Here is a 9,152-nt window from a genome sequence, read left to right as displayed (position 1 = left end):
ACAAAAGCCTTCATCTTTATTTTGTTCCTGGTTGGCGTCACGGTGCAGTCAGCGGAGTCCCTACCAGCAGCGATTCCCCTGGGCACTTCAACTGAGAGAGCAAATTCTAAAAGAGCAAAATCACGAACGGTCGTGTCTTTTTCAAGATGTCGTTCCGTTCGTGTATTCTTGGTTGCGGTCGTTACCTGTCTGCGGATGATCGTTGTCTTCGGTGTCTGGGTCTCCAGCACACCGAAGCTGCGTTCGTGGATGACTCATGCGCCTGTTGTGGGCGCATGAGCATGACATCACTGCGATCTCGCCTTTCTTTTCTGAAAAGATTGGCACCCTCTGCCGCCACCCATCCCGATCTCTCTAGCTCGAGTAGAGGATCGCCGGCTGGCGCTCTGGGAGATCTGAGGGTTACAGTAAGAGCTTCTCCGCCGGGTACGTCCCCACGGACCTCTTACTCCTCACACAGCGAATGTCCCGTCCGGCTCCCGGGTGATTTCGCTGGTTCGTCCCACGGGGCGCCCAGCATTTCATTCGGTGCGCCGCCCGAAGATACGATGTCGATCGCAGCATCGGGGATGGGCTTACGCCTCTGAGGATGACGGTGCGGCCGGAGCTGCCCCTTCGGGTGTGGTCGCCGCCGCCGCACCAGACCCAGAGTTGACGGCCATGCTTGCCCGGGCAGCCGAGAGCATCGGGCTGGATGTCAACAGACCGCCCAGTCCCGAGCCCTCTCGGCTGGATGATTGGTTTCTCGGAGCGAGGCGCGGCTCACAACCGCGCCCTACTCCGGTTCCTTTTTTCCCGGAGGTGCATGAGGAGCTGACGAAGTCGTGGATGGCCCCTTTTACGGCCAGAAGCCGCTCGTCCGTCTCCTCCGTCCTTACTACCCTCGACGGCGGGGCTACCAGAGGGTACGCGGGCATTCCCCAGGTGGAGAGAGAAACGCCGCCACTTGGAGGAATCGTCCGCGTCTCCTGTCCAAAGCCTGTAAGCTGACGGCCGCGTCACAGCGCGGTCCCTCGGGATGGCGATGTCCGCCATGGTGGTCCAAGAACGCCATCTCTGGCTCAACCTGGCAGAGATGAAGGATGTCGACAAAGTACGCTTTCTCGACGCCCCCATCTCCTAGTCTGGGCTGTTCGGCGACACTGTCGAGGGCTTTGCCCAGCAATTCTCGGCAGTGCAGAAGCAGACAGAGGCAATCCAGCACATCCTGCCCCGGCGTGATGCACCGTCAAACGCTGCCCCCGGGGCCAGGCCTCCGTCTGCTCGTCGCCGTGGGCGCCCTCCTGTGTCCTCCAGAGCCTCTCCGCCCCGTGCTGAATCGGCACCTAGGCCGGCGCGTCGAGCCTCTCGCAGGAGTGCGGCGTCCCCGCGTCCCAGCCGGCCCCAAGTCACGGAAGTCGACGAGGCGGCCCTGACGCGGGCAACCCGGAGATGTTGGAGTTTGCTCTTTCCCAGGAGACGACGAGGATAGCGTCGCTCCTTCCCCCGGAGGAGGGCCGGGTGGAGAATCCTGTGTTTCGTTTTGTTTCTGTTCCGCCGCTGGCCCTAGGGCCGGTGGCACCCACAAAATCACAGAAAGAGCAATTTCCTTCCCCTCTGGGTTTTCAGGTCCACGGGCCGACAGTGTGCGACGCGCTGCCTCCTCACTCTCGCCCGCGACCCATCTTGCCAGCGGCCAAGAGAGTGCGGTTCGGGGACGCAGTGCCTCCCCACGCACCTCTAGCCAGTCCCCTCTGGGACCCAGGGAGTTTTGAGGATGCCTCAGAACGCACAGCCTTCTGTAACATCCCGCCTACTCCCTTCGCTGCACCACCACAGGTACGCCGATCGTGCCGTTGGAGCCACTTGCACGGCGTCTGGAGGCGTGGCTCACGCTGCCCAGCCCGTCTCGTTGGCTCACGCACACGATTCGACTCGGCTACGCGATTCAGTTCGCCAGGCGGCCTCCCAAGTTCAGTGGCGTTCTCGAGACCTCAGTGGTAGCTCGGAACGCTCCTGTCTTGCGCGAGGAGATTGCTGTCCTCCTGGCAAAGGGTGCAATCGAGCCGGTCCCTCCAGCCGAGATGAGGCAAGGGTTTTACAGCCCTTACTTCATCGTACCCAAGAAAGGCGGTGGACTTCGACCAATTCTGGACCTGCGAGTCCTGAACCGGGCCCTACACAGGCTCCCGTTCAAGATGCTGACGAACAGGCGCATTATAAAGTGCGTCCAGCCCCAGGATTGGTTTGCAGCGATCGACCTGAAGGACACTTACTTTCATGTTTCGATCCTTCCGCGACACAGACCGTTCCTATGGTTTGCGTTCGAGGGTCGGGCATGGCAGTACAGGGTCCTCCCCTTCGGGCTGTCCCTATCTCCCCGTTTCTTCACGAAGGTTGTAGAGGGCGCCCTTGCCGCTGGACTCAGTTGAGCTTAAGTTCCTGTCTGCTAAGACAGCGCTCCTGACCACGCTCACTTCCATCAAGAGGGTCGGGGACCTCCAAGCATTTTCGGTGAGCGAAGAGTGCCTGGTGTTCGGGCCGGTCTACTCTCACGTTGTCCTGAGACCCCGGCCTGGATACGTGCCTAAGGTTCCCACCACGCCCTTCCGCGATCAGGTGGTGAACCTGCAAGCCCTGCCCTCGGAGGAGGCAGATCCAGCCTTGGCGTTGCTGTGTCCCGTAAGAGCGTTGCGCATATACGTGGACCGCACCCAGAGCTTTAGAAGCTCTGAGCAGCTCTTTGTCTGCCACGGAGGTCAGCAGAAAGGGAAGGCTGTCTCCAAGCAGAGGTTGGCCCACTGGATAGTGGATGCCATCGCCTTGGCGTACCAATCCCAAGGTGAGCCGTGCCCCCTAGGGGTGAGGGCTCACTCCACACGGAGTGTTGCCTCCTCCTATGCGTTGGCGCACGGCGCCTCTCTGGCAGACATCTGTAGAGCTGCGGGCTGGGTGACACCGAACACCTTCGCGAGATTTTACAATCTCCGCGTCGAGCCAGTTTCTTCCCGTGTGTTGGGTAACAGGTAAGTGGCGGGAAGAGCTGGCATTTGTCTGTCACGCGCTCGCTTGTCAGCATCTGCATGCCACAAGGTTGTGACGGGGTTCAGGTTGTGGCGCTTTCCATAAGACCCCTATGTCGTCACGACATAACTCGTAGTGACCGACAGATAGGGAACGTCTCGGTTACGTACGTAACCCTCATTCCCTGATGGAGGGAACGGAGACGTTAAGTCCCCATGCCACAATCTTGAACCATCGCTGGTTGCCAGGGACTCGTTCTCGGCTCCTCAGCGTAAAACCTAATGAGTGGACGCACCTGCCGCCTATTTATACCCGTGTGCACGGGGAGTGGCGCAGGTATGCAAAATCCACTAGCCAATATTCATTGGCGTTTTCTCTTAAATCAGAGATGATTGGGGCTCCCAAGTAAATCCCCTATGTCGTCACGACATAACGTCTCCGTTCCCTCCATCAGGGAACGAGGGTTACGTACGTAACCGAGACGATCTCCCAAGTTCCGTCGAGATCCCATTCCCCACGACATCAAATTACCGCGAGATGCCCTGCCTCGATCTGCATGCAGTGTGGATCCCGCAAGATTTCATTCAGCAATTCCCATCCCCCACGCAACACGCGCTGCATCGCGCCGACGCCATTGCTACCCGCTGACTTCTTTGCTGTAATTTTAGGGAGAAGACGTTTGCCGTCAGTGTAACCAAGGTAAGAATTACAATTTCAAAACTGAAAATGTAGAGCATGTAATTACATTGTTTACAAACCATGATGTTAACCGAAACATAGTTTGGCTTTTGTCACGTTAGAATTTAAACTTCATACTCAGATCGCACCATATTTTTCCTCTTATTTCTGGCGCCAATGTCTAACGTTAAGCGATAATGCTGAATTGGTGTTCCCTAAATCTGCAACAGTTTGCATTCAGGTGTTATTACAAATCATACAAATTGTTATGACTATACAAATGTTTTTGCCTAAATTAGAATTTTAATTTTTTTTTAAAGTAATAAGCATTTTTCTTACAGAAAGTAATCGGACGTTCTTGGATGTTGATGCAGTGGAACAGAAATTGGCAGACCCCACCTTCCAGAAACAAGTGGTATGTTCTAACATAACCATTTAGCAGGTTCACAGGGCTGAACGTTAACATTTTTGCACCTAAGTTACAGTACTGTGCAGAAGTCTTGGGCCACCATTTTGTTTCTTTAATTTTTTTAATACTGCCTATAAATTAGCTGTATTTTCTTGTTGTGTTCTAATAAAAAAACTCTGAGATAATCATTATACCATTTCCAAAACAACAAATGTAATGGTGGCCGAACACATTTTCACAGTACTGTAGCTGTTTTGCTATAGAGAATGTTTTTGTAGCACAGGCAACACAATTGTAGTACAAGTATAAAACATCTGTTACAGAGGTAACTGCATAGGAATTATGGAAGTGTTCCATAGGAATTGTGAGTAATAGACTTGTATGGACTTGATACACACAGTAGATTTGGGGGGAAATGTAATTGCATTTATTCAGGGTTAATTTTTTGTGTTGTCTCCCAATAATAATAATCTTGTTTTCCATTAGGTTGCTTTGGTGGCAGAAATTGGAGGCAGTACTGTGGATGAAGCAACGAGAAGAATGAGGGCCTTCCTTTTGGACCACCCCTTATCAAGAGTTCAATTTTGTTGGCCGGCATGGAAAGTGAGAGTTTCGGGGGCTCAAACTGCTTGAGGTTGTATAAGGTATGTTTACTTGCTGTTGGATTATTAATGTTCATGTGCAAACAGAGGTTATTTGGTAGAGTTGAGTTTGTTCTTCATAAATCAGTGGAATCAAATCAGTTTGATTGAATGCAAATAATTGTCCATATTTGGACAAGCAATACCCCAAATTATGAGAATATGAACCAGGTGTACTGCTTATTTTAGTGATAAGTAACTGTTAATTTGTGGTGAAGCGATCACAAAAAGAGTTTATAATAAATAACATTCAAACTTTATTAAAGACAAGTACACTAATACAAGTGAAGTGAGAATAAAATAAGAACAAATGAAGACATCAGATGCAAAAACCGTCTGAAATTTTCAGGCTCTTATGTTTATGTTCAGTTATTTCACTGTAATGGCAATGCATGGAATGATGAGCTATATTTGCCTGATAAAAATTATAATTTTTTTTAAGAAAATTTCAGATGGATATATTTTGACATTTGTGATTAAATGAGACAAATAAAATTTTTGTGTGAACTATGCCTTTAAATGTTGCCCCGTGCCCTTGTTTACACAGAAATCATTTATGATAGAATATTATATCCGATACCATTATTGTACATCCTGAAAAAATGTAAAAATGGAGATGACTGCTTATTTATTGCAAGGGCTTAAATATGGAATTTAATCTAACTTTTATGCTTTTGATGTGCTTTACAGGAAGCTTGAAAAAAATTATCTTAACCAAATTACCAGAAAAGAGGCAGAAAAGTCAGTGTAAAAGTGGCTAATCAGTGACGGGAGGAAACCGTTCTGCGAAGTCACATAGTAGAGAGCAAGATAGGTAAGTCTTAAGATATTCGTGATTATTAAATGGAAATACAATCTTTAAAAAGACAATAATCGTCTGTTTTAACTGTGAAAATGTGGCACAGTGGTTGATTAATTGTTGTCTTTTCAAAGGGCTGTTGGGAGAGCGAGGACAGAGGTGTGAGGAGCTGCACGGTTGGTTTGTTTGTTTGTGAAATGTATTTTAGAGTTTTCAGATATGTATATTTGGCAGGAGCTTCACTTTAACTTTTTTTTAAGATGCTTGTTTTATAAAGTTGTAAATACACAAGTTATAATGGTCATGTTCAAATTATTCCAACGAAACCTTGTTTAAAGCATGCAGAATACAAGTATTTTTTTTTACAAGAAATAAAGTTTTTCAGGAGCTTAAAATTAACTTTTTTTTAAGATGCTTGTTTTATAAAGTTGTAAATGTACAAGTTATAATAGTAATGTTTAAATTATTCCAAATAAACTTTGCTTAAAAGCATGAACTACTGGTTTCTGTTTATTGAATACCTTTAGCATTTTAGTGGATTTAATGTATTGTTTATATTTAGGGGTGTACTGTAAAATAAGGTAACCCAAACAGACAAATGTTAGCCCATGTGTATACTTGTTGTGGCCCATAAGAGACCTACATAAGACCTAGCTGGGTCCCATCACTAACACATGTAGGCAGACTCATGTAGGCACCAAATGGGAGGTACCTGGTTAACCCGTATGGGCCCTATATGGAGCCCATCATCAGTCCATCTGGGCTAACCCATGTTGGGCCACCATGGAAACAGGACAAAATTAGCTGGGTCCCAGTTGGGTAGCCCAGATGGGCCCCAGATATCGGCCCAGTTGCAACCCCTATGGGCCCCACATGGATGTGTTGGCTGGGCGCCTGCATTCGTCACAGATTGCGACATGTTGTGTTTCTGGTGAGGTGTGTATTTGAATGATGCTAGCACGCGCTCGCCTTCACGAGTTCACTGAGAGCAAGAGGATCAGGAAAATAATCTGGATAATATTTTCAGAGTTTAAGAACATAAATTCTGCTCTGCACCTCACACAAACCTACTGTATTCCATTATTTTTGCAATAAATAAATGATAGTAATTGTATTTACCTGTCTGTCATGTTTTTATTCTTATACTGTACAGAAATATATATGTTTAGGTTTAGATGCAGGAGTGGGATTAGCGACTATAAAAACATTTTTAATGCTATATTGTTACTAATGGTTATTTTCCTGGTTATTTCAATTGCGTTTTATATTCGCTGTAGGTTTAGGTTTGGGGGTAGGTTAAGGGGTCTAAAATCTAAATTGCTTATTAATAAAATGATAAAAATGCATATTCGCTGTAAAATGGGTAGGTTAGGGGTCTAAAATCTAAATTGCTTATTAATAAAATTATAAAAATGCACATTAAAATGGGTAGGTTTGGGGGTATGTTAAGGGGTCTAAAAGTCTAAATCGCTTAGATAAAATGATAAAAATGCATTGATTCGAATATCTTAATGATATAAAAGATACGTAAATATTTTTACGTTTTTTAGCTAAAAATACGTATCGATTTGTACGTTTTAAACGTTGAAATACGTCTAAATTGTACATTTTAGCATGAATAAAAACGTACAAAAATGTACGTTTTATGTTTGTAAATGTTACGTATTAATACCTATGAACATGAGACCAGGCTGGTGTCACGCAAGCGCAAAGAAGGCAAAAGATATCAGATAAAACACTGACATACATTCCAGACAGCCTGGAAGCGTGTGCTGTGTTCTCGCTAGTGGGCGTTCTCACTACTGGTTGCCTTGACAGCGAGTCGGTTTGTTGCCGCTAAATTCAAACATTTTGCAGGCAAAAGACTAAATATAATCTAAATCTAAATTATATCTCGTCGCTGGACACGTCCCATCCGGTCGCTACCCAGACAGCAAGCAGCGTCGGCCCAGATCCGGCCAACACTATGTTGCTGTCTGGGTATCGCCGGAAATCACCAGCTCTGCATTGAAATGAATGGGATCGTGTCGCATTGTCGCTGCGTGTCGCTTGTTGTGTGAACGGGGCTTATTGCGTGAGTTGGCAACCCTGCCTATATAGCCACTATAAAGACTGACTGTTCAAAGGCTGATAGCCCATCGCCCAACCATCTTCCAGCTGTCTTTCCCGAGTGCAAAGTTAAAGGCATTATAGCATACATTATGGTGATCAATAAAATCCAAAATACTTAATTGTGAGTCAGATGTTGTTATATTTTTCACATTCTGACTCCAGCATATGTTGAATGCACTGTAAAAAAAAAAAATCCTGTAAAAAAAAACGGCAAAAAGTTTGGCAGCAGAGTTTCCCAAATTTCACAAAAATACATGCAAAAACTGTAAAAATACAGAATAGACTTTACAGTCAAAATGAATTAAATTACAGTATCAGGGTGTCTACAGATATGAACAAGTCAGATTTAAGACTTTTTAAGACCTTTTTAATACCACCATATGTAAAATTTAAGACCAAACCTGTGAAGGAAATACACATTATATTACATACGTAAATGTAATATTTAATGTGTTTTTAAATTGAAAAAGAAAACAAAATATCATCGCTGTCAAAAATGCTATTTATTATTACGATATACAGAGAACTTTTCATATCTGAAGACAATATCCCATACAAAATATCCCTCAAAAGCTCCACATCAGCAATATTTTTGGTGGTGTAAATGAAGCAATATTTTCATCAGTTTTCTATTCAGCATTTACATATTTAAATCTGCATGTTTTTAATATTTACCCCAGGTTGTTATTTACCTCCATAAAGTCCAATATTTTTTAACCTTATTAAATGTATGCGTCATCTTTCATGTCAAATTCTTACAACTGATGAGGAAATTTAATATACACAACAGGGCTGTTAACAATCAAATTAAATAATTTGCACTACAAATTTATAACCGCAATAAATAATGTTATGAGATTGTTTTAAAAAAAATTTTTTTGAATATACAAATAAGAAATGTTGGTGGAAAAATGCATACTTTTAAACTAACTAAAGCACCAGAAGGTGGCGGTAAGTCACATTCATTCAACCGATTCATTCAAAACACTGAATCATTCAGGAACAAAAATGCGAGTGCTGCTTGGAGAATGTGCAACACTTCTGATCTTCGTTTGGAACTATTTTCGTTGGTGAAATAGAACAAAACAGTCAATATTCTGTCTAATATGTAAGTAACTACTACTTGTTTCTTGAGCCAAAATCAATGTAACATTTGCAATCATGAAAATATTTAGCAAAATAGTCCCCTTGTCATGGTATGTTATCATCATCATCATGTTATAAATAAACTAAACATTTAGAATTTTTACCTCAGTATGTTCGTTCTGTGAGTTTCTTTATTTTTGCCGTTATGCTCATGTGATTTGATTTCTCCACGTAACAGAGACAGGCAGCATGAGCCTCAACAGCGCAACATTGATACCAGAAATACACTATCCATTATCAATCGCTGTTTACACTGAATGTAATAAAATGTCACTTAAGTTTTAATCAAGCTAGTAAAATCCTCGAGCAGTTTTTCAGTAAACTTGCATTAACCAATTTATAGCAGCTAGTAGGCTTGTCAGCG

At 44.6% G+C, this 9,152-nt stretch overlaps 1 long non-coding RNA gene across 1 annotated transcript; it reads left to right on the top strand.

Annotated features, from left to right (window-relative positions):
• The first annotated feature begins 3,473 nt into the window (after positions 1 to 3,473).
• LOC131526181 (uncharacterized) lies at positions 3,474 to 5,930 on the top strand. The gene is made up of 4 exons (XR_009267394.1): positions 3,474 to 4,096; positions 4,577 to 4,734; positions 5,422 to 5,545; positions 5,665 to 5,930. It is a non-coding gene; the product is annotated as an uncharacterized LOC131526181 (long non-coding RNA).
• Positions 5,931 to 9,152: the final 3,222 nt, after the last annotated feature.

Source organism: Onychostoma macrolepis, chromosome 19, assembly GCF_012432095.1.
Source record: "Onychostoma macrolepis isolate SWU-2019 chromosome 19, ASM1243209v1, whole genome shotgun sequence".
Classification (NCBI taxonomy): Eukaryota; Metazoa; Chordata; class Actinopteri; order Cypriniformes; family Cyprinidae; genus Onychostoma; species Onychostoma macrolepis.
Note: the sequence above shows the minus strand (reverse complement) of the source record. Positions and strands in the feature narration are given on the sequence as shown.